Raw genomic sequence first — 24,963 nt, 5'->3', positions numbered from 1 at the left:
GTATTATAGTCATTTGGGCCATCTCTTTACGTTACTGCAGCCATTCAATCTGTGATATGAATGTATATATTTTTTACTGAATTTCTTGAATTATCCAATTTTGTTTCTAGTCACCTCATACATTGGATTATCACTTCCATGGTCAGTGGTTTTACTTAGCACTTCTTCAATCCCCTTGCCTATGGTTTCCAATTTTTTTTAGCAATTTATCAAATTTTAAAATACTACTGTATCATCCTATTCAATTGGTTTTCTTCACATTCATTTTACTGGTATGTGTTGCTTTATTCAGCTTATCACTTTCATTTTTGTCCTCCTCAATGGCCTTCTAAGTTTCTCCATGTGAGCTCATTGTGATTTGCTGGCTATTCTCCAAAATTAGGCGAGTGATACCTTCTATAGCTATGGGTGGAGACAAAGTCTAAGTTAACCCCTAAAACGTGACCCTCACTTGAGTGAAAGAGAGGTGTAAATTTAGTATTGCAACACAAGCCACAGCATTCTATGTGAATTCAAGCCTCAAATAATTCCAAATCGATTGTTGATTTTTTTACTTTTTTCTTTTTTTCTGTTTTCACCTTTTGTTGGGCATACAGGGCATTGCTACAGTTTGGGATCAGTAAATGAACAAACATGGTGATATGGTATTGACAGGGATGACCTGAATGATGGAAGTAAGTGATTTTTCACTTCAGGGGGTAGGGAAGAGAAGAAGTGCAGCGATTCTCTTCAAAATTGCCCACATCAAGGATAAAGCAAAAGAGAGCTCAGAGACCTGCTGTCCAGCCACCATCAAGCTCTTGCTCCCTCAACTTAGTAATAGTCCAGCATCCCCTTGACATGACCCTACCTCTTGACTCCACTGCTTGCTGTCTTCTTGATACGAATGAACCTAGCAAGAATCTAGGATTTCAAGATCTGGGCCAGTGGTGCATAATCATAAAATACATTCTTATGTATCCATTGTACAATTTTATAAGGTTTGGGCAGCATGATTGTCCCTAATGGCACACAGTGTTAACTGATGCTTCTGAGTAGAACCTAAAACAGGTTTTAAGCTTTGACTTCATAATCATCTTGTCATACATCTAGCTTCAGTTTCTTAGAGTCCTGACATGAAGGACAAAAAAGAGAGAAATTTAGACTTTTCTTCCCCAGAATATTCCTAGCAATCTGATTCCCTAAGCCTCTTCAACCCTAAGCTTCCATTTCTTGCAGTTGTGACCCAACCACTTCTTGAATGTCTGGAGTTTTTTGTACGTTTTTCATGATTTGGATTTACATTTTATCAGAGTTCAAATATCATTTTCTTAAATTTTTAGGGTTTAGCTCAGCAATTGGAACTACTAGTCAGTTTTTATTTGCTATCTCTCTTATTCCAATAAAGATTTTGATTCTCATTTAATGAAGGAGTAACTCAAGACTTTTGCTTTTATCAGCTCACGTGAAGAGTTAAGTCACAGTCTAAAACTCTATGTCAAGTATGCCCGATAGACCATTACATTTTTCATACGCGTATCTTTTCCCACTAAAATTGAGAAACTGGTGGCTTTGGGAGCTGTCATGCACTATCAGGTCCTGTTTAAATTTTCTCTGAGCCCGATTCTTCACATTTTCCTTCCCTCTCAGTTAAATGTGTAGGACTGAATTTCTCATCCTTATTTTTAATCTCTCTTATTACCTCTTCTTAAAAATGGTATTTCACTGAACATAATGCTTTTTTCCAAGACAACTAGATAGATTCTTATGAAACATATTTACACTCTTCATTTATGGAAGCTTAAAAATATGTCTTACACCTCTCACATAGCTTACTTGTGTCAGAACTGTTAATTCTCCTCAACGTGTTTGTCTTATTTTAGTCTGTTTAGATTCTTTTCTGGTTTCTAAGAATTATTTATTCATTAAAATAAATTCATGTTGTTCTTGATATTTGTTTATGTTTTGTTAGATTAATATTATTCAAGGGGAGTTGGCCTAGTATATGGGTTTCATGAAACAAACGCAAGAAAAAACAATTTATGTGTTTAAGTCATGGTACTAAAGGAATGTGAGTATCTAGAATAATGGATTAAATATAAGCTGTTTGAAACAATGAAAAAATGATATTTGTACTTTAGTAATTAAAACAAATAAAATTTAAAACGAACTCTTTATGGTTTGAAGTTAATGTGTGAAAAAATTCCTTTAGGCTGATAGAGTGCCCATCAGTGTGTTGCAGCTCTCAATAATTTATGCTATTTTCAGTCTTCACACAATGTGTATAATAAGAAGGATTGTGGTTCAGCTTTAGTTCATTCCCTTCTGTGAAGTGTTTTATATTAAGAATAATGTGTAGAGACAGTGAAGATCACAAGCTCTGTGCAAATGTAGAAAATTTGAGGAAATGAGATTTAGCACAGAGAAGAAAAAAATGTAAACATAATGTTTTCAAAAATATATATGAAACATAATTTGGTAATAATAACTTTGCTTCCTCAGAAAAAATAGTCTACAATTTGTACACACAAATATCAAAATCAAGTAGGATCCCAATAAAGAGGTAAAACAATTAGCTGTTCAAACCTACTAATTGCAATAGCAAGGGATGACATATTTAGACAGGCATAGAACCTTAATCATGGGATGGGTTTCTTGTGCTAATGTTACCTTTGAAGGACAAATAGAAAAATATATATAAATGTATAAATCTATTGTTCAGCAATGGGCATTGTTTTCAACAGCTCAGAATTTGGAAGGTTTAAACTTGTATCACCGAAAAGAAAAAATAATCTATGATATGTGGGTGATTAATATAGAAAAACAGACAAGATCTAGGTAAATAATGCTTTTTTTATTTATTAGAACAGTCAGAAAGCCACATAGATTGTCTTAAGAGTCTGTAAATTCTTCATGCCTGGGTGGGGGGGTAGGAAAGGTGAACAAGATGTCCAGTATTCCAATACTTTGCATCAGATCTGCATTCCTTTGGGGACCTAAAGGTAAAAAAGTATGCTGGAGGACCTTCTGTAATATGTTTAAAAAAAATAGAGTTGAGGAAAATGACATAAAACTGAAAACATGTATTGATTTTAAGGTTGCTATTAAAAACAGATTAGCAGGTGTTGGAAGGTAGGAGGGTTTTAGTGAAGAGACTAAGTCAAAAACCAAACAAACTCATAGACACAGACAATGGTACAGTGATTACCAGAAGGAAAGAGGGGGAGGGGAGAAAGAAGAGGGTAAAAGGGGATAAATGGTGATGGAAGGAGAATTGATTCTGGGTGGTGAACATACGATATATTACACACATGGTATGAGGGGAGGCCAAAAGAAAATGGAAGTTATTTGTAAAATATTGTGTATGTATTTATTCTTACATATTTCAACTTCAGTCACCTTCAAAGTACTCTCAATTTGATGCAATACACTTACTGAAGCATTTTTTCCCACTGCTCAAAGTAGTTTTTGAACTTGTCAATTTTGAAGCTGTTTAGTGCTTCTGCCGTTTTAAGTTTCACTTCTTCTATGTTTCCCTTTGAGGATTTTTTTTTTTTCCAATCTGGGGAAACAAAAGAATGTCACTTGGAGCAATTGAGTGAATAGGAAAGATGAGGCATGAGGGTCATTCTATTTTTGGTCAAAACCTGCTGAACATTCAGTGCTGTGTAGGGGCAGGTGTGCTTATAAATCACCCATCATGAAATAGGCAAATGCATTGAAAGAATCTTAAAAAAAAAATCATTGAAATGGAATGAAGCCTCTCACAATAACACCAGTTGGTACACTGATACAGATGGGCTCCTAGAACACTCACCTAGGGGAGCAAACTTGTGCTCCAAGGGACCTACCCTCCAGATGATAATTCTGTTTTTTTGGGGGTCCCCCCTCCATATGTTATAGAATAGTACACCTGAAACATATATAATTTTATTAATCAATGTCACTCTAATAAAAAATTTAAAAATAGCTGTAGAATTTCAACATCTTTGTCTGGTTACTTCTCCAAAATAGTTTGGGCTCCCGAATGACACTGTTATTTCAATTGATTCAACTGCCATCATCTTTCATGATATCAAGATCTGTAGGCATATTATGATCCCTGGCTTCACAAATTCTTAAACTAATGTATTGAAGCAATTTTCACTCCATTCTATTTTAATTTCATATCCCATTGCCACATTGATACGTTGTCATTATCAGAAATACACAATCTCTGAAACCTTAAACTATAATATTCTACTTGGGTTAATAGTAATCCTTTCACATCTAAATCTCCTAAATGTTTGCTTTACTATACTTATATCTTTATACTTTTAGTAAACTACACCATATATAAAAGTATGTATAATGTAAATTAACAATTTAAAGAGTAATAACATGGAACTCAAGCATGTAAGAACTAACCTGTATGTATATGTGTGATCCTACTGTATTTTATACACACAAGTATGTATCATTTGAATAAGTGTATTTAATGTACATTAATATGTCATTAATATGTAATATATAGATACTATATATAACGTCTTCTTAATAATAGCTTAAAAAACAGTATGTTTTCAGTTTCCTGTCATTTCCCTTAACTCTATTTTTGTATTTTCATCTGTGTATCTCCAGTGTTTTGGAAACAATCTTATACTTACACTTAACCCATATCCCCCCAAGTAATAATCGCACTTTACAGTGTTTTCTGATTTCTGAGCACTATCTAGACGCAAAAGGAAAGGGCATATCATTAGAAAAATTGAAGACATACTTTGCCTTTGTTGATCTTTCATTAAAATATGTAACTTTCAGAGCATGGGGAGACTTAAAACGACTACATAATGTACATTGTTTGCTAAATGGTTATAAATAATATACAGAAAATAGAATAGTGTCATAAGGGTCATGGATGAGGAGGGGCTTGTAACTTTAAATGTCATTCAGAGAGACTTCAGTAAGAAAATGAAATGTTCATTTCCACTCACGTTATTAGTCAAATTAAAAAACAAAACAACTTAGCTGCCCTTAACTTCACACTGATTCTCTCCTATTCATGGACAACTGGACATTGGTGAATAATGACATTTCCACACCAAACTAATACTGCTTTCAGATATGAAAGCACACATAGCATTGTAGGGCAATTACAGATACATGGATAAAAAAAAACAGTATTAGGTAAATGATGTTGTATATAACAGATAATTATTCATTAAAAAGACTAGAAAGAAAAGTAGTTGGAATATAAAATGCTAAGCACTGGATGAAATAAAATTTGAACATATTTCTTCTCTATAAGAGATGAGATGAGATTAAAAGAGAGATAGCCAAAATAATTTGCTAAAAAATTATTGTTGACACAACTAAACTTTTCTATGTGTAATGCTTATACTTATTATATTTAAATATCTGATTACTAATTTATCTTATCCAGGAGATTATGACCTTTTTATAGGTAAAAAACATAGCCAGTATCATTTCTGAAATGTATCAAACAATGAATAGCAGGTATTAAATTGATAAATAAAACAAATTTACCTTAGTGATATCAGTAAAATCAGGTTTAAAGTGCAACTTTTTTCACATTTTATTTTGAAAAGTTGAAGAGAAAGAGAAAAAATTCAATGTTATGTTTTATTTATTTTCTGTAGACTTCAATTCTGGATTTAAAAAAAGACAACTCTACTCCTTATATATGTTATATAAAGTCTTAAATAGATTATTAAAGTAATAGGGTAATAATGTTTGTTTAGAATTTATACTTTCACACCTTTGAGTCTTCAGGGGTTTAAGACAAAGATATTTACCACAATTCCCCACTAAAAAGAAAGAAAAGGAAACAAGAAAATATGATAGTTGCCTAGCTTTGGCTTGTGAACAGAAATTGTCCCGACCACTCAGTGACAAGAATGCAATTGCTGTAACATTACCCATAAGAAAGGCAGCTGAAAACATTACGAGAGTGGACAGTCACAAAATACTTTTCCAGTCCATTAGACCACAGCACATAGAGCTAGAATTTAACAGATATTCCAAGAGTCTTGTGAAATATTAATGTCATTAAATTCGATCACAGCTTTTGCACTGAAGAAAGAGCCTGATTTACTGCCCCTTTTCCAGCGACCACCAAAGGTCTATTGAAGGAGCAGAGAAAGCACAACCTTCGGGCAGCTCAGCTCTCGGGTCAGGGCCAGCCCCCACTAACGCGCCACTTGGTGTGACTGTGATGCAAATGCCTGGAAGCCAGGAACACGCTGCATTTGACTTAAAGGAGTGGGGAGGTTGGGGGAGAACACAACAAAAAACAAAAACGCAAACAGAATCAACGGTGAAAAATAAATCTTGGCATGTTCAATAGCTTTTTGAGCCTCTAAATAAGGAATTCGAATTGATTTATTTAGCAGTGCCGAAGAAAAACAGCACATATCAAATCTACCTGGATGTGCGGTGTTGTTACATAAACATTTTTGAAAAAATAAAAATAATCTTTATTTCTCCCTCATTCAGATAGCTTACTTTACAAAGCTTTTTAAAGAGCTATAAGGTAAATTTTTGAAAGATAAAATAATTAAAATTATATTAATAAGATGTATTTCAAAACACAAAAGCTAAGCAAATGAAAATAAAAAACATCAATCATTTCAAAACAAACTTGATTGTTGTATTCTAGATAATTACATACTGCTAATATTTTCAAAAAAAAAGTAACCCTGCAATTGTCCAGGATTAACTCTACATCGCAAAAGAAAATATATAGCTTTGTTATTTTATAAATTTCTAAAATTATGTGTTTTGAACTTTATGGTCTACAACATAAATGAAACCCCTGTAAATTTACCACTTTTGCATTTTCTACTTTTGACTAAAGTCTCAAAATAATACAACAAAATTAAATTTTATAAAGCTCTGTTAAATTTTTATAATGAAAAAAATACGTATCACTGTAACAGGGTGAGCCAGAGCAGAAATCACTGGAAAGCAAAGGACCCCAGTTCAGTAGGGGACCCCCCCAAATCCAGCACAGAGACTCCGGGCCACTAGCTTTTGACACTGGCTACACAGCACCTGTGGACCCACACCCAGGGTGACTGGAGACTTCTGCCCCTTCCTGGAAAAAGGGGCAAAACACACATGGCCGTTGATTAAAATGCTGGGCACTCTCACTGGCTTCAAGAGCGCATGGGTTCCTGGGAGAGCGGACCTGTTAAACCTGAGGTGGGGAGAAACTGGCTTTTGGCACTGGGTGCAGGCTCTTGGATCTCTCTTGGTCTTTGGTTCGTGGCACATGGACTTTGGACTTTTGATCATAGGTTGCTTGGATGCTCTGGGTCTCTGGCCCCTTGCTTCCGCATGGAAGGGAATGCTCATGGGACCGGCAGGTGCTAGGCCTTCCACGGACTTAGGCGCACCATGGTTGGAAGCCCATTCCCGGAGGCAGGGTCCTACACTGGGACATGTGTGTCACAGGGTTCCAGCCTCTGGAACTCCAAGGTCCAGTGCAGGAGCACATGGGTCCTGGACCACTTCATGGAGCCTGCAGGCAGCGCACCCCAGATCCTGAGAAGCGGAGCTGCTGCAAGGAGATGGCGACTCTGGAGCCCACAAGTGTACATCCCAGAGGGGATGGAGGAGATCTGCTTGCGTGACCAACTTAAGCTCCAAACAGGACAGATAATGAAATGCGGAACTTCTGGGCATGGTTATGACTTGTAATCTTTTAAGGAGCAAGAGAAGTTCTGGGTCTCGTGGGAGAGAGGGGCTCGGAGCCAGAGTGCTCTCAGCCTCCCCCAAAACCTCCAAACTGGAACCCTGTTAATAAAAGCCTGTATTCTTCAATACAAACCTTTGTGTCATATATTAGGATGGCAAGCATCCAAAACCCATGCTACATAGTTATATTGTCATAAAAAATAAAAATAAAAAAAAGATGCCGAACAAATTCTAGACCTTTCTTTAGTCTTTCTGCATAGATCTTCATACTTTCTTTTGTGCTATTTGTTACAATTTGTTAGACATAAATACTCTTCAACAAAGATTCCTGGGTATCTCTTCATCAAGGAATATATGATTGTTTTTCTCCGTCTCCTTGAAGTTAGGACCAAAGCTGTGATTTGGTTCAGCCAATGTCATAATAGTTTGAGTGATGGTAGACATTTCTGGGCAGAAGCATCAAAAGCCACAGCACAATTTTGCTCACTCCTTTCTCTTGCCATAGTGATCTTGGACGCATAGTCAAAATGAAATGAAAACTGGTCTGTGTCCTCTAAGAAAGCAAATATTGAGCAAAGCAACTCATGTTGGAAAAGTAATATAAATACATAATTAACTTTTCTTTTACTAAGCCACTGAAATGTAGAGGTAGTTTGGTATCTCCGCTAAGTGAACCTGTTCCAATATAAGCAGAAATAAGCAGTAATGGAAGAGATCACTATAATGTTGAACAAATTTTAAAAGCCCTGCAATGAGCAGAAATTGGGAAAATCTATTATTGCTTGGACAAATAGTACTTAGGGCAAGAGTGACAAAGAAACTAATAAATGGTTACTTTTGATCATGTGGAAGATAGATCATGGATGCAATGAAATCTGTTGAATAACAGGTTGGAAAACAAATATTAGTAGTGTATGTGATTTGTTATTGACTAAAAATAAAAGCCAGATAATAATTTTCAGGATTTCTATTGGAATGGAAAGGGATAGAGTTCAAAAGTTCGGCAATTTGAAATTGGGTTCCCCACACCCAATTTCTAAAATATAAAACGAGGAAAACCTTGGGCCATAAAACACTGAAAACATTATTGCACTTATCATGAAATCAATTATATAAAGAAATATTTATTCAAACCTCTTTACAGACTAAGAGGTCTCAGACTAAAATGCTAATAGGGGGACTGGCAGTAAATCCTTTCAATTGGACAAAAATATTTCAGGGAAAAGAGACCAATTATTTTTCCCACTCTGGAATTGTGGGCTTAGGATACTTGAGTTTAAACCTAAAAGGAGGTGTTGTGATAAGAGAGCAACATTTATATAAATGTGAGAAGTAGATTATGAAAATTATAATGAGTATAGCCATTGTCTTGGAGTGCTAGCTATAATCAAACAAACATAATAGCTAATTAAGTCCAAAAGAGAGTTATACTGACCACTTTGCATTAATCAAGAGGCTAAGATTACTTGAGACCTAAAGCTTCCTTAGTGTCCTCCTATAATCTACTGGCAGGAAATAGGATGTATCTAATTTTTCCCTACCAAGCTACTGAGCCCAGAAGAACAATGTTAATGAAGGATCTCCCAGAAAGTGGAAACAGGAATTCTGGAGAATAAAGAACAATCAAGCTTCCTCCAAGGAGCAGAAGCTGGGTCTTATCAAGTATTCCTCTTCCCTCACAAATACAAAAAGCATCAACCAGAGATTTTGGACTCTGAGCTCAAACACATAGCTGACTAACGATTTTTGCCTCACTTGGGAACCTTGGGAAAAGGCCAAGTTTATGTGGAACACAGATAAACCTAAATATTCACTGTATGGGGGGTTGTCCATGATAGTCTGGCTTTTTTTTTTTTTCTATTTGGACACATGATAGGGATGTATTTTCCTAGTGTCTTTAATAGACACTTATCCACAGGCCTTCATTTAGTCAATGAAATCAGAGTAGATGAGTATGTGTCATGGCTGGACAGAAGCACTTACAGGAACTCTGAGTTCCTTTCCCTTGAGTGTGATGTAATTGGAAGCATATATTAAAAGGCAGCATTTGTCAGCCGAGATCTGAGACTGACTACCAAGAACAGAGACCTTTGCCACCAGCACACAGCAGTAGTATAAATTATAATAATGCACTGATTTATGTTACGTTACTGTGATTTGGTAGTGGCTCTATTCTATCCTAACCACACTACAAATTTAACCTATAGTAGGTGTACAGAACAACTGCTCTTCAGTTTTTCTTTAGTTTTCTATTTAAGAAAAAGAAAATAATAAAGGTAAAAATGTATATTCTATGTCAGGGTGGTTGGTGACGTGGGCTGTGAAATAACTCACAAAGAGAAGAAAACGCAGTGAGTAAAGTTTTTTATTCACTCTCCAGGGGTGAGAGGGGCTTAGTGTGGAGAGATACACCAGCGCTGGGGGGGTGGGGGCTTGGAGCTTTCATTAGGTGAGTGGGGTGGTTATAGAGCAGGGTGTTTCAGGTGGTCTTGCGTAGGCTGCAGCTGGTTTCCATGCTATCTCTAGGGGCAGGGTCTGGTCATTGTGGTTTGTCATGTCCTGTTTTGTAAGTTCCTAGAGATTCTGCACCTTCAGGGACCTTCCAGTAATTTTCTAGTCCTAAGGATAGAGTCTCATAAAACAAGAGTCAGTCATTCTTTATCGGGTCCAGCTAGTTCTTGCAAAGAGAATCTGAAAAGAGGGCTTTTGCTCTATTATTCTATATGAATTTTTTTTTTTTTTTTGTATAAAGAGACTAATGACCAAAGCAAAAGCATATGTTATAATATCGGGCACATTAAATCGACTTTTTAATTCAACTCATTCATTCATGTAATAACCTTGCATTAGCCAGCCTGCTTTTCTCTGACCTTTAACTCTATAGATGAGGACAAAAGCAGTACACACTTTCATTAACAAGTAATAAAAATACATCAAAACAAAAGTACGCCAAGTGATATTGTAAGAAGGCACAGTCCTGTTTCCATTTCTAACAACATAACAAAAGAGCTAATATGAAATTCCTTTTGCTAAAAACAAAACAAAACAGGAACAAAAACAAAAACCCTAAAATCCTGGGCTAGAGTCTCCAAGTATAGTCTTAAATGATATAGGTTGGCTTGCAAGAAAATAGGAAGAAAATGAAACAAAGTGTAAGCTTCAAATACATCATTTCAATGATGCGGCACCTAAAACATGTGCCTGTGTTAAATATCTGTACGATGTGTGCGTTGGGAGAAGGGGATGCAGGACAGAAGATAAAGTCTTGAGCTAATCATGATATGGAATTTTGTAACCGAGAGTGGGAATTATAAGAATTAATTATAAGGAGGATACCCCTCAATGAAAGACTAGTCTAGGAAAAGGAAACTTGCTTGTCTGCCCTGATTAAATGTCAGAAAACAAAATTCACCCGAGAAGTCATGTCCTTGAGCAGGCAGGTCCATTCATAATCTTGTAATTGAGAAATTAACGTGTATGCTAGTGATGAGGTTTATGTACCTGGCAGAAGGGACCACAGAAATGTTCTTAAGTAATTCACTAAGCAGCTTGTGATAGAAGCATCCATCTGAGCAGAAGTCAATAGGATAAATAAATTCATGAGTAAAAATAAATAAAACAGAAGATATAAAATAAACATGTTTTGATATCCAAGAAATAAAAGGTATATTCTTAAATATTTAAATTTATAAAAGAGTGAAATAAAAATAGAAGAGAAATGACATGCAGATTTAAAAAAAGAACCAAATTGAAATTTAAAATGCCACACTGGACTAAATAGCAGATCAGCTTCAATTCCATAGAGACTTGATCAAATAATGGAGAAATATCATAGAAATATTAAAGAATGGACAATATAAAGAAAGCTTATGAAACATGTAGGATCTAATAGAAGTTTCATCAAGGGAAGTAGTGAAACTAAGTATTTAAATTGATAATGTTAATCATATTCCAAAGGAAATGAAATTGCATTTTCTGACCAGGAGAAACATTCTGCGATGGCTTAAACTGCAGCAAGCTGAAGGCGGGGAAGACGAGAGAAGAGCTTCGGGCAGAAACCAACAAAAAGCTGTTCTCATTCCAGAATGTGTGTTGAAGTTCTGAATCAATTTCTAGGTGGCTACTTTAGGTCTTATCTAGAGAAGTATCTGCCCACCAAATGCCACCACATCCAGCTTATGCATGAACTTTCCAGACAATTGCTCACAACCAATCCATAAGCAACAAGCTCTCCTTCCTATAAACACTGCGACCATCCCAGAACTAGCCCCGCGTTGCCCACTCCCCCAACCCCGGGCTCCACCGTTTCCACTTGTCTGCAGCCAACTCCAATGTAAAGCATTTCAAGGCAACTTATGTTTTTCTTCTCCAAACTAGCTGTAAAAAAAAGAAGAAAACAAAAAAAAAAAAAAAAAAAAAAAGGAAAACATCTACCCAGGATGGGAGACATGGCAGACATGTTTGTCTTTTTCATGTAGCTCTGATGCTGTTGGTTTAGACTGCACGCCCTGTGGACTGGCTGTTTCTCTGACCAGCATATGGTTCCATAAACCCTTCCCTTCAAGGGGAAAAAAGTTTGGCCTCAAACGTGATTGTTTACTACTCCAAATAAAGAAGTACAGTGAGTATTTTGCATAATAATGCAAATAAATCAGCATTGAGGCAACATCATAATTAAATTACAGAAGTGCAAATGGAATAAAAGATAAAAAGGTATGTACATTTTTAAAAGATTTTATTTATTTATTTTTCGAGAGAGGGGAAGGATGGAGAAGGAGAGGTGGAGAGACATCGATGTGAGAGAGAAGCATCCATCATCTGCCTCCAACAAGCACCATGATAGGGACCCAAACCTGCAACCCAGGCATGTGTCCTGACTTGGAATCCAACTGGCGACCTTTTGTTTTTGTGGGATGACACCCAACCAACTGCGCCACATTGCAGGTCTGTAAATTAAAAAAAAAAAAAAAAAGAAAAGAAAAGAAAAAAAAAGTATATATATATATATATATATATATATACACACACACACACACACACACATATATAAACTCCAAAATGACAACAGCAGGAAGGATAAGGAGCTAGAATACAATTTGAAAAATCTTCAAATTCTAGAAAACATTACTGCTATCTCACATTTCTATACCAAAATAAGGTTTAAGAGGAAAGGTAAAATGATGTTAATACCAAAATAGAAAGTTTAGCACTTGGCAGACCCTCATTTTAAGAACTAGTAAAAGGTTTGTATGTGGAAAAAGGAGAAGACAGCATATATAACTACTAAGGAGTACATGTTCCTTCAAAAGTAGCAGCTGAGGGGTGTATGAATAAAAGATCAGGCTCGCCAAGTGGAAGAAAAATGAGGAATAAAGTAGGTATGAAAAGAACCACACTTCAGATCCATGAAAGGTTACCCATAGTCCAGGAATGATATCTGAAGTAGACCTAAAGGATGTATGTAGATTGAGTTTCAAAAGCTACATCATATCCATGCTACAATTTCTTACATGCCAAGTCACAAAAGTGTACTGTTATTAACCAGGTAAAGGAGAAGTAGCAAAAACTCCTAACTAAATATCTGTCAAACTGTATGGCCAAAATACAGATATTGTAGAAGTTTTCTGGATATAATTGTAAGGAGAAACAGATATCTACAAAAAACAAACTTTTAAACAAGTCCTAAACAGAAAAATTAAAAATGTGAATGAAAATTTTCTATAGCTGGAAAAGCAATGTTTTGTGAATGAATTTGTGGAGGAGAGAAAGAAAAAATTATAATGCATTTTTTAAAGCTTGAGTGTATGGGAGGATGTCAATCAAATTTATCATTGTAGGGCTTAACCAAAGGGAAAAAAATGTGGGATGATGAATAAAAATGGGGAAAATGTTTAATGGTTTTAAAGAGTATGTATATAAAGAGGAATGATACAATCCCTTGATTTTCACTAAAAGAAAGAAAGAAAGAAAGAAAGAAAGGAAGAAAGAAAGAAAGAAAGGAAGAGAGAAAGAAAGAAAGAAAGAAAGAAAGAAAGAAAGAAAGAAAGAAAGAAAGAAAGAAAGAAAGAAAGAAAGAAAGAAAGGAAGGAAGAGAGAAAGAAAGAAAGAAAGAAAGAAAGAAAGAAAGAAAGAAAGAAAGAAAGAAAGAAAGAAAGAAAGAAAGAAAGAAAGGAAGGAAGGAAGGAAGAAAGAAAGAAAAGAAAGAAAGAAAGAAAGAAAGAAAGAAAGAAAGAAAGAAAGAAAGAAAGAAAGAAAGAAAGAAAAAAAGAAAGAAAGAAAGAAAATAAGTAAGAAAGAAAGAAAGAAAAAGACAAATGCAGGTTCTTATACCATTGGATGAAGGGCTAATTGTTTTATGTAAGAAGTTGAATGAGACCAAGAGTTAGTGAATCTGAATAATGATGGTTTCACAAAGTGATGCCTCATTAGATTTGTGCTCTTTTAAAAAATGTCAAGAGAACAGTTTACTATTCTTCTGTACATACAATCATAACAAATTCTAAACTTAATAATGCTACTTTAATGTTTTTATAATTTTCACATTTTAATTACAATTAAGTATATATCATATAAATTTAAAAGACTATTTTCTTCTGCAGAGTTCATCAATGGGAAAAACAGCTTTTAAAATAATTTACTTAGAATTATTGCAAAGAATTCAAACACACAAACCACCAAGAGAAAATAATTTAGTGTTTCGGTGACTGTGTAGGTTCTTAAGTTACCACTTATTTGCAAAGTTCAGAGGTACTAAATGCCATGTCCTAGGCAGTGACAACAGAAATAAAACTTATTTATCTTATCATTTTTCTCAGCTGCAACCTCTACATTATACACATTGAGTGATGCTCAAGTGTTAACAAATATCTGGCAGCGGCGGTTTCCAGATCTGCTGGGCTTAGTTCGACTGAGCTCATTCTTACTGAGGTATACTGACTGCTAAGCAAAACATATTCCTTTTTTGACTATATTTAAAATGCAAAAGCTGGGTAGCATTGCTATGTAGGGAAGATAACACATAGCTTATGGAATTGTAAACTCTTAGAGTGGATGATATGGTTTCCAATCCACATCCCCTTACCTGGTCAGTTTTCTGTCTTCCACCTCTGTTAATGCTGTGTGACAGCAACTCAGGTTTACTTTTCTTCTAAAGAATTAAATATGGCCAAATGGGCGCTACTTCATACCCAGGTCTCCTGTAATAATGGACTGGCTGAAGAACACCAAAGGTCATGCAGGTTAGGTCAGGCCAGCCTCTTGCCTGTAGGTGAAAAAAATTTTTAATCTGTGCTCCAGGATTTGTCTGATTTTACAGGTGAGAATACATTCTCGCTGAGCTCTTTTCTTTTATACTTTCCTTCTTCAATTCCCCTTCCCCCACGAGCATTCCCAAAATAATTCTTGAACAAAAATGTCCTACCTTAGAATCCGCTCCTAAAGAATATCTGACCTAAGTCAGCAACTTTTCTTTTTTAAAAATGGGGAGTCCCATTCAACATTATTCTTTTAATTAAAAGTCCCACCATCCAAATAGGTCAGAGCTTTCCGAGTTAAAGCTCTTTGTATTTTCTTACTCATCTTCTTGCTCAGGAAGTTAGAATTTTTTCAGATTGCAGTCACTTCCTTAAAGGAAGGAAGAGGAGACATTGGTACACAATGGTTCAGAGCTATGGCAATGGATGAATCTTTACTAAATGAGGGGAATTACAGAAGGAAGGAGATAACTGTTAACAGAGAGAAAACATTATCTAATGTAAAACTATGCAGATCAAAGTCCTTTTTTGTTTTTTCTTTTGATAGTCTAGATGCTAAGAAATTTGGAGGAGGAGGAGTTGTTTATAAGGTCTGAGTTAAGCTAGAATGTCAGTCTATCTAACATGAAGCGAAGAGCTCTTGAGCAAATTAGAGTTAGTCATGATGGTCACGTACCACGTACATATGGGTGGCTATGCTACTGATAATGTCCTTTAGGGGGCTGGACTTTTAGGCAGGAAATTTGAGATTGGAAGTAAAGAGAAATGAAAGTAGACTCAGAAGAAACATAGGAGCTCTCTAATCTTACTTTAACCCAGCTGTCTTACTCTTTGTGGGAAGGCAAAAAGTGGAGAGCCTTCAAGTTAAAATGCAGATGAAAGCAGCGATGAGGCTGAGGGACACAGCATGCCATCCTGGTAATTATTTAACAGGGCAAAGCCTTCCAAGAAATATTCCATAAACCAGTAGTGTATATCACATGGTGTTGACCAATTTACTATTACTAATCATACTTTAATATAATAATAATCTTATCTACTTAACTGATTTATTATTTCAAGGATATTCTGATGGCAAAAACATGTTTTCAGTGGGTAAAAACTGAACAACTAAAAATGCAAACATTAGTTCAAAATTATTAAACATTTGTAAATGAATAACCAAAATTATCAAATATCTTTCATTGTTTAGGAAATTATTTCTTTGCAGTAACTTTTACTCTGTACTCTTCTTTTTTTTTTAAAGATCTTATTTATTTATTTTTAAGACAGGGGAAGGGAGGTAGAAGGAGAGGAAGAGAAACATCAATGTGTGGTTGCCTCTCATGCGTCCCCAACTGGGGACCTGGCCTGCAACCCAGGCATGTGCCCTGACTGGGAATTGAACCAGGGACCCTTTGGTTTGTAGGCTGGCATTTTATCCACTTAGTGACACCAGCCAGGGCTCTGTACTCTTCTTAAACTCCTGGGCACATTTTAAAACAAGTGTGTATTTCATTTATTTCTTGAAAGACATTCAAAATTATTATGGAGATAATTATTGCCTTAGTGTAAATACATCAATGTCTATCAAATAACATTTGATAATTTTAAAAAAGTAGTTGAAAACTTTGATATTATGTGTGTGTGTGTGTGTGTGTGTGTGTCTAGACAGCAAAAGAAAAAGCAACAGAAGTTTGATAAAATTCACTATTTATCTGAAAGTTATTCAAATGCCTTATGTTAAAATAATTTAGTTGGAAATACTAAAACAGACTCTTCTTGCTGGAATAAAAGCAGTTGTTACTTTGACCATGATAGGAATGTGACAGTTTAATTTATTTGCAGATATTATAGTTCTCCTATTCACAGTTTCTATTGGAAACAGAAGAGTAGAAATGCACAAAAATTTTACCATGTTAAAATAGAACTTAGGTAAAATAGAACTTAGAAGAGATATGAGTCAAAGTGAAGTTTCAATGTAACTTAAAGAATATTAAAATTATCTTCATTATATTCACATTATAGCTTTTGCTATGTAAAAGGTATATTAAACAGGAAGATTTCAACATGTCTGGCAAGAAATAGAGTCAAGTAAGCATGAGTCAATATTATAAGAATAATTAATATTGCCATGTTTTCCTAATTTAAAATATTTTTGACTCTATCTTTTCACAGATATTGCAATATTAGGTACAGGAACAAAAATGTACTCATTATTCAATTTTAGGGTCCACTTCAGCTATTTTGAATACATGAAACTGTTTAATGATCAAGAAGAACAGTTGATTTTCAAACAGTATCATGTTTTTGGTTTTATAATAATACATTATGGAAACTATGTATAATAATACAATTTTACTATTACTAGAATTGCAAGTTATTTCAGAAATAGAAATGTAAAATGTTTGGTTCTTGCATGCACTAGTTTTATAAAATGTAGGGCTGGTTAAGTTGTTTTAAAAAAATCATTTCAGGAGCTGACCTCATACTTTAAAAAGTCCTTGTACTGGGACTGAAGAAACTATTAACACCCACACACCCCCCAATGTGCATGGAGACTTGGGTAAAAATTATATTTTGTATTTTATATTGTAAACTCTTTGAGCTCCTATGCTTTTAGAAAGTTGTTTGTAAAGATTCTATTAGTACAAGCCACACCAAATTACATCAACTTAGATTACTACCCTCTGAATATAGTTTTCTATACAGGGATAATCACTATGCCTGCATCACATGTGTATTGTGATAATTTAAAGAGAGCTTGGGAATGACCTATGGTATAGTAATACAAGAGAGTATTTTAATAATTATAGAAGGCAATAGGAGTTCCAAAAGGAGCCTTTTCCTTTTCCTGGATTGCCTGGATTCCTCTAGTAAGCATTATTAAGTACTCATAAACGGGCCTTTAAGGTTGATATACACCCTGTTGTAACCATAAAGCAATAAACTCTACTCACAGGGTCTACACCAAATTGCTCTGAATTCTTACCGCAGATTAAAGGAAAACTTTCACACTATCTGGAGCAAATCAAAGAGGAGGATGTCCTCAAATCCCTTGCAGCCAGAACCCACTTAGGTGGCACTAACCTTGAAAACCTAGCTGATGCCAATGTCACATTGACCAGGAACACTGGCCAGCGAGCTGAGCTGAAGTTTGCTGCTGCCGTCAGAGACACGTCTAGAGCTGGCCACTTCATGGCTGGCACTTTCACTGGCCAAGTCGGGGAAGCCTTCTGGGAGCTACAGTTTCTGATGATCCCTGGTCTCAGGCCGACCACCAGCCTCTCACAGAGGTGCCTTATGTGAACATGCTTACCATTGGCGGAGTTACACAGACACTCCTCAGCGCTATGATAACTTGCCATCCCAGAGGCCACCACGTCACTGGGTAGATTTGTTGTAGTGGACACTGACCTGGGAGGTTCTGCCTATGCATGGCAAGGTCTCCCATGAGCACCCACAGGAGGTACCTCATCCTCCCTACCTCCACAGAGATGCTGAGGAGGCTGAAAAGGAGGAGCTGGTCAGGGCCGAAAAGGCCTTGACATGGTAACATTTCAGGGTGAGTGGATCACTCTCCAAGCTCACTGCTGTTCAGCCTGAGGTCACGACGCAGCCTGACGGTGCATGTGTACCTGCTGGAGACCGGCCTGCACGCCCTCCCAGTGCTCAGGCCGCTGTGTGGGCAAGGACGAACCCTGGTCTTAAGTGGTTCCTCCACAGATGTGTGAAAAGGAAATGGAAATAAGAGGAACAGAAAATAAAGCTAACAAACAAACACACACACGGCTTCTTTGTTTGCTGTGGGGCTCGTCAGTGCAAGCCCCCCTCGGCTTAAACAAGCTTGGTGTTTGGGGACCGGCCCTTGGGCAGGAGAATTAAAAGCTCTGGCAATAGCTCTGTGGTCCAAGCTCTTAGCTCCTCAGAAGGAAGCTGAGAGGTGGTGCTGACTCCCGCTTGCACGGCCCTGTGCTAAGCGAGGGCTTTATGATGAGAGTGTCACTCAGTCCTTCCGACCTGTTTTGTGCTGGGATTTTTCTTTTCTCATTGTGTAGGATTTCTTCATCTGGTTTCTGGGCTCCCCTCAAGGGAATGGACATGCCATCATATTGGTCCCTCCCTCCTTTTTTACAAAGCAGATAATTCACCAGTCTTGATTTTATCTCCAAAATTTTAGATGCCAGTTTACTTTTTAAAAGATTCTGGCCACTAAAAACACCTCTGACAAACAGATTCCCTCCTCCACCTCTTTTCAGCCCTTTTCATCTCATGGCATACCTAATTACTAAATTCTGGGATACAACCCCCCCCCCAAAAAAAATATATATATATGGTTTTTTTTTTGCCAATCTGACAGAAAGGTATAATTTTCATTAATTTAAATACTACTAATAATACTAATTACCTATTTTTCCCCAAAGTGACATTTTAGCAAGTCAGGTGCCTATATTTGTATATAAGGACTTCTGGTATCAAGAATTAACCAATCAGTATTATAACAATATAATCAATAAAGTGTACTTAAAAGAAGAAGAATTAACCAATCCGATGCAACCTTATTATGTGACATGACCAATGAGGTGCCGCTCTGTTACATGATGCGTGTAAGTGATTTTTCCACTGGTGCATGGCGACAGGTAAATTATGTGGCTCAACAATTTTTAAAACATGCAGTACCCGAGTATTTAGTCAGGGCACTGATCTCTTTTCCCATAGATCATCCATAAAAAATGACAACAGCCAACATAATAGCAATCTGGTGTGAATGGATCAAAATTATACCTAATATTTTGTCAGATGGCCAAAAATATATATTTTGGGTATGTCACAGATTTTTGTAATTAGTTAATGTGTGCTATGAGATGAACAATGTTGGAAATTGATGAAGTATGTATTTATTTTTCATGACAGGGCATTCACACCAGATGACTATTTTTGTGCTGCTTGTTGTTATTCTTTTTATCTGACAAACTAAGAGAAAAGAGGTCAGTGCCTAAGGCTAAATAGTCAGGTATTGCATGTTTTAAAAATTCTTGCAACATACTGGTTGAAAATCCCTGTCCTAGAACAAACTCTGTTTACAAAAGTAATATCAAGTCTAAAGAGCACATGAATAATAAAAATTTCGTTATGTGTGTGGCCTGAACTTTCCTTAGGGCTGTAATTACTTTTTGATATTGCAGTCTGTCCTTATATAAAGGTTTCCTAAAAGTTCATAACTTTCGGTTTTGTATACTCCTGTCTACAAGTCAAATTATTTTCGGTCGCTGTGCTTTTTCATAATGTCTGAGAATAAAAAACAAAAAAAAAACAAAAACAAAAAACACAAAGATGAGAATGAAGTAAGAATTTGATACACAAAGATAAATAAGTCCTTCGCTATGTGTAGAAACATATTACATAAAACTAATTAACCAAGTAACAAGATATCTGTAAAGTGATATTTGAACTCAAATACCTCACTGATACCCAGAAGTTAAAGGAACCTCGTTTTTTCTTATGTCTTCCAATATCTAAAAATAATTTTAAGCATGGATTATATTAGAAATTACTGTCTCAAACTTCCAGATAGGGACCTGGGAAGATAAGGAATGAAAAAAACTCTTGTAATACAAAATTTTCTCCAATAACTTTATAGATCCTTAAATTCATATAAGAGAAAATTTGAGTGTATTAAAAGTTATTTATTTTACTGAAAAAGGGAAGATAAAACTAAAATCCCATAAGAAATTAAGTAAAATTCCAAGGTTTGCCAAGAACACCAACATCTTTTCTTTTTCTTTTATCTTTTTAAGTGAAGATTGTTTTACTGGAAATCAAAACAAAAATGTACACATATTGATTTTAGAGTAAAGAAAACCTGTTCAAATGTCTACTCTGACATTAAATAACTGTATATTAAATTCATTTTTGAATCTTTGTTTTTCATTAGTGATTTGAGTAAAATAGCAATCAAATCAAAGGATTATTATTTTAATTTATAGTGAATTGCTGTATTCTTTTATATTATCAAAACATATATCCTATAAGATAATTCATGTATAAAACTCTATTAATTAAATCTTGACTGAGATAAATATGCTACCTGATTTAACTTTTAATGTCTATTGAAGGTTATTGATTGTAAGATTTTTAATATAAATTATTTACCACCATTTCATTTAACTACAGCTTTTGAAACTTAAGTTTCTTTATTTAGTACATCCATACATAGATCGAATTGTTTCATCATGTATATTATTCATCTTCTAAATAATTATATTGATACCAGGCTAAATATCATCTTCATTTTCTGAGGAGAAAACTACTATGTTTTTGAGAGTGTGAGCATAATATCCTGATTTTCAAAAAGTAAAAATACCACCAAAGCAAAACTCAAAGAACATCAGACTGTGCTCCAAAAGAGAACAAGTAACACTTCACAGACTATTACCTATTCATGCAGTAGACTTGATTAAGAAAAAGAAATGATGTGCCATCAAATCACTGTCATTTGTGTAAGTATAAAATTTAACTACTTTAGATTTAAATGCACTTGAGCAAGAAAATAGAGTATTTTTTTCTTACAAAGCTTTTCAAAACTCTTTATTGTTCACAGTACCTGAGTTTAAATTTGATGTGGACTCTTGCCTTTTGTTAACTGAAGCATTTCCTATTTGCATTCTAATTGCATTAACCATACACAGTGGATCTGTTATTTTGTACTCATTATTTCCATATAGACTTCATTTAAAATTAGGATCTAACTTACAGTATCTCAAAGGAGTTTTCAGAACATGACATTTAGACATTTGAAATTGAAGTTGCATTATTTTTAGTGCTTTAAACCACATTGCATATACGTATGCCTCTTGTCTTTCAAGCCAGAAATTAATTTCTTAAAATGTGCATTTTAACTAAGATAAGCATTGAGTCCCCAAAAGAGTTTGCTTCTGTGAAGAATAGCTAAGCCATGGACATTGCTTTCAATCTTTAATAGAATTCACATTGCCCTCAATTTAAAACACAAAGCCTTTATTTCATAAATCGAATTGAAAGGTGATTGAAAATAATTGTAACTGGTTAAAAGCAGGCCACTTGGAAAAGTCAAATCTAAGTATTTCTCCTGAAGTGCTTTTATTAATTTTGAATAGAAAGTATTTCCACTTAAAGCATCCAGTGTTTTGTTCTTATTCATAAAAACTAGAATGAGTGGCATGAATAATTCAACATTGTCTTCCTTTACTTAAAAAATACGTTCTGAAATTTTTAGTTAGTTTAAGAAGCACAACTTTAGTATTTTTGAAACTATAAGGAATGCACACATTACAAGAAATCTAAAATCATTATTGTAATATTAACCTTAAGACACAATAAATGGGAGAAATTAAAAAAAAGAAAGATAAATAAAAATAAGAGCAGAAGTCAATGAAACTGAAAACAAATATCAATAGAAAAGGTTGATGAATGAAAAGTTTATTCTCTGAAAAGATCAATAAAATCCATAAATTTCTAGCCAGACTAACCAAGAAGAAAGAGAGGAAACACAAGTTATTAATAACAGAAATGGACGTGTGACTATGATTACTAATTCCATGAATACTGAATAATAAAAATATTATGAATGATTTTATGCCCATAAATTTGATAATCCAGATAAATGGACAAATACCTTGAAAGACACAATCTAACTAAACTCATGACACTAAATATTCAAAGAAGCCTATGCTTTAAAGAATTTGAAACAACAATAACCTTTAAAACAGGAAGCATCAGATCCAGATGGGTTCACTGGTGAATTCTACCAAATCTTTAAGGAAGAAATTAGACCAATTCTCTATACTCTTTTTCAGGAAAAAATAAAACAGAAGGAATATTTTTTAACCTCATTCTTTGAGGTCAAAATCACCCTAATACCAAAAAGTAGGCAAACAGAAGAAAACTACAGACTAACATCTATCATAAACAATATAGAAAATCTTCAACAAGACATTAGCAAATCCAATCTGACAGTGTATAAATATAACTATTCAACACCATCACGTAGGATTTATTATAGGTATGCCAGATAGTTTGACATTTAACAATCACACAATGCAATTCATCATCTTGATAGCCTTAAAAAGAAATGTCATAGGAACATATTAGTAGATGCATAAAAAGTACCATATGTCACCAAAGGACTGCAAAATGAAACAGCAAGATAGTACTATGTGTCTATCAGAAGGGCTCAAATCCAAAACACTGCACACAAACGCTGGGTGGACGTGGGGCATCAGTAATTCTCATTCATTGCTGGTAGGAAAGAAGCCACTTTGGAGGATAACTGCTGGTTTTTATATAGTGTACTCTTTTGAACATACCCACTATTCAGGCTTTTTGATTCCCCACCCCTCCCCAGATGAATTGGAAGCTTACATTCACACAAAAATCTGCACAAATATTTATAACTTCTTTATTCATAATTGCCAAAATAGAATGTAGAAAACATTTTTCTATTAAAAAATTAATAGGTTCGTGAAAAAGCTAAATGTGGCACACACCTATAGTGAAATATAATAAAGTAATAAAGATAAATGAGCCATAAAAAGGCAAGGAGGAATGTTAAATACATATTAAGTCAAAGAACGCCATACAGTAGTGCCTCTTTATTTCGCGGTTCACTTATCGCGGCCTCACTGTATCTCGGGATTTTTAAAACTATTATATTTAATTAGTTATTGCGGATTTTTTGCTATAAGGTTGAAAAAGGACTGGGAATGGTTTATAAGTGTGTGGGAAGGGTTTATAAAGCCTTAAAATATATAAATACTAAAATAAATGTAAGGTTCCTACTTCACGGATTTTCACCTACTGCGGGAGAGGGGGTCTAGAATGTAATACCCGTGATAAGTGAGGGAATAGTGTATTCCAAATATATGACATTCTGGAAAATAAATACATAAAATTACAGTAAATAAAAAGAGTGATTTCCAGAAACTTGGGGAGAAATGGAGCAGAAAGTTGTAGAGTACAGGTTTTTTTTTTTTTTTTTAGGACAATGAAACTATTCTATATGAGACTGTAGTGTTGAATATGTGCTATCAGGCATTTCTCAAAACTTATGGGTTTCTTTGTGTTGCTGGATTCAGTTTGTTTGTATTTTCTATGTTTTTTTGTGTATATGTTCACGATGGATTTTAGTCTCTTAATGCCTTTGTCTTACATCCATGTTGAAGTAATCCTGGCCTAATGAAATGCATTGGAAAGTCGGTGTAGGATTGGGATATCTTTTCTACCTTAAACGTTTGACGGAATTATCCTAATTTCTTCCATGGAATAATTCTTCATTATTCATTCAATTTGATTACCCTATATAAGTCTACTTAAAAATTGTATTTGTTCTTGATTCAATTTTTGAAATTTCTGTATAGGAATTTGTCATTTTCATCTAATTTATATTATTAATATAAAGCTATTTAGAACATTTCCTTTTAATTTACCTGTAGGGTATACAGACATGCTCCTCTTTAATTCCTATGAACTGAATTTTAATAGCCTTATAGATTAATTATATGTCTCCCTCGCTATGTTATTAGAAAAATTTAGAATCAATATAGTACATGAAAATAAGCTACTTTTAATATCATATATGAAAATAAAGTTCATTTTCAAATCATCATTTTTTCCTTTCTATTGAATTAATTGGGGTGACAATGCTTAACAAATTATACAGCTTTCAGGTGCATAATTCTGTAACTCACCATATGTACATTGTATTGTGTGTGTTTGGCACCCAAAGTCAAGTCTACTTTCATCACCACTTATCCCCCCTATATCCTCTTCTACCTCCCCCAACACCCCCTTCCCTCAGCAATCTCCACACTGTCTTCTGTGTCCATAAGCTTTTTTCTTTTTCTTCTCAATTCTTCCATCCCTCCCACCCAGCCTCTCCCCTCTTCCCCTCCACCCCATACAGCTGCCAGCCTGCTCTCTTCCTGTGGGTTTGTCTCTATTTTGTTTCTTAGCTCAGTTTGTTCATTAGATTCCCCAAATGACTAAAATCATATGGTACTTGCCTTTCTCTGACTGG

The sequence above is a fragment of the Furipterus horrens genome, unplaced genomic scaffold (assembly GCF_987537825.1).
Source record: "Furipterus horrens unplaced genomic scaffold, mFurHor1.1.pri manual_scaffold_12, whole genome shotgun sequence".
NCBI classification, from domain to species: Eukaryota; Metazoa; Chordata; class Mammalia; order Chiroptera; family Furipteridae; genus Furipterus; species Furipterus horrens.
The sequence above is the reverse complement of the archived record's forward strand: the minus strand, read 5'-3'. Positions refer to the sequence as shown.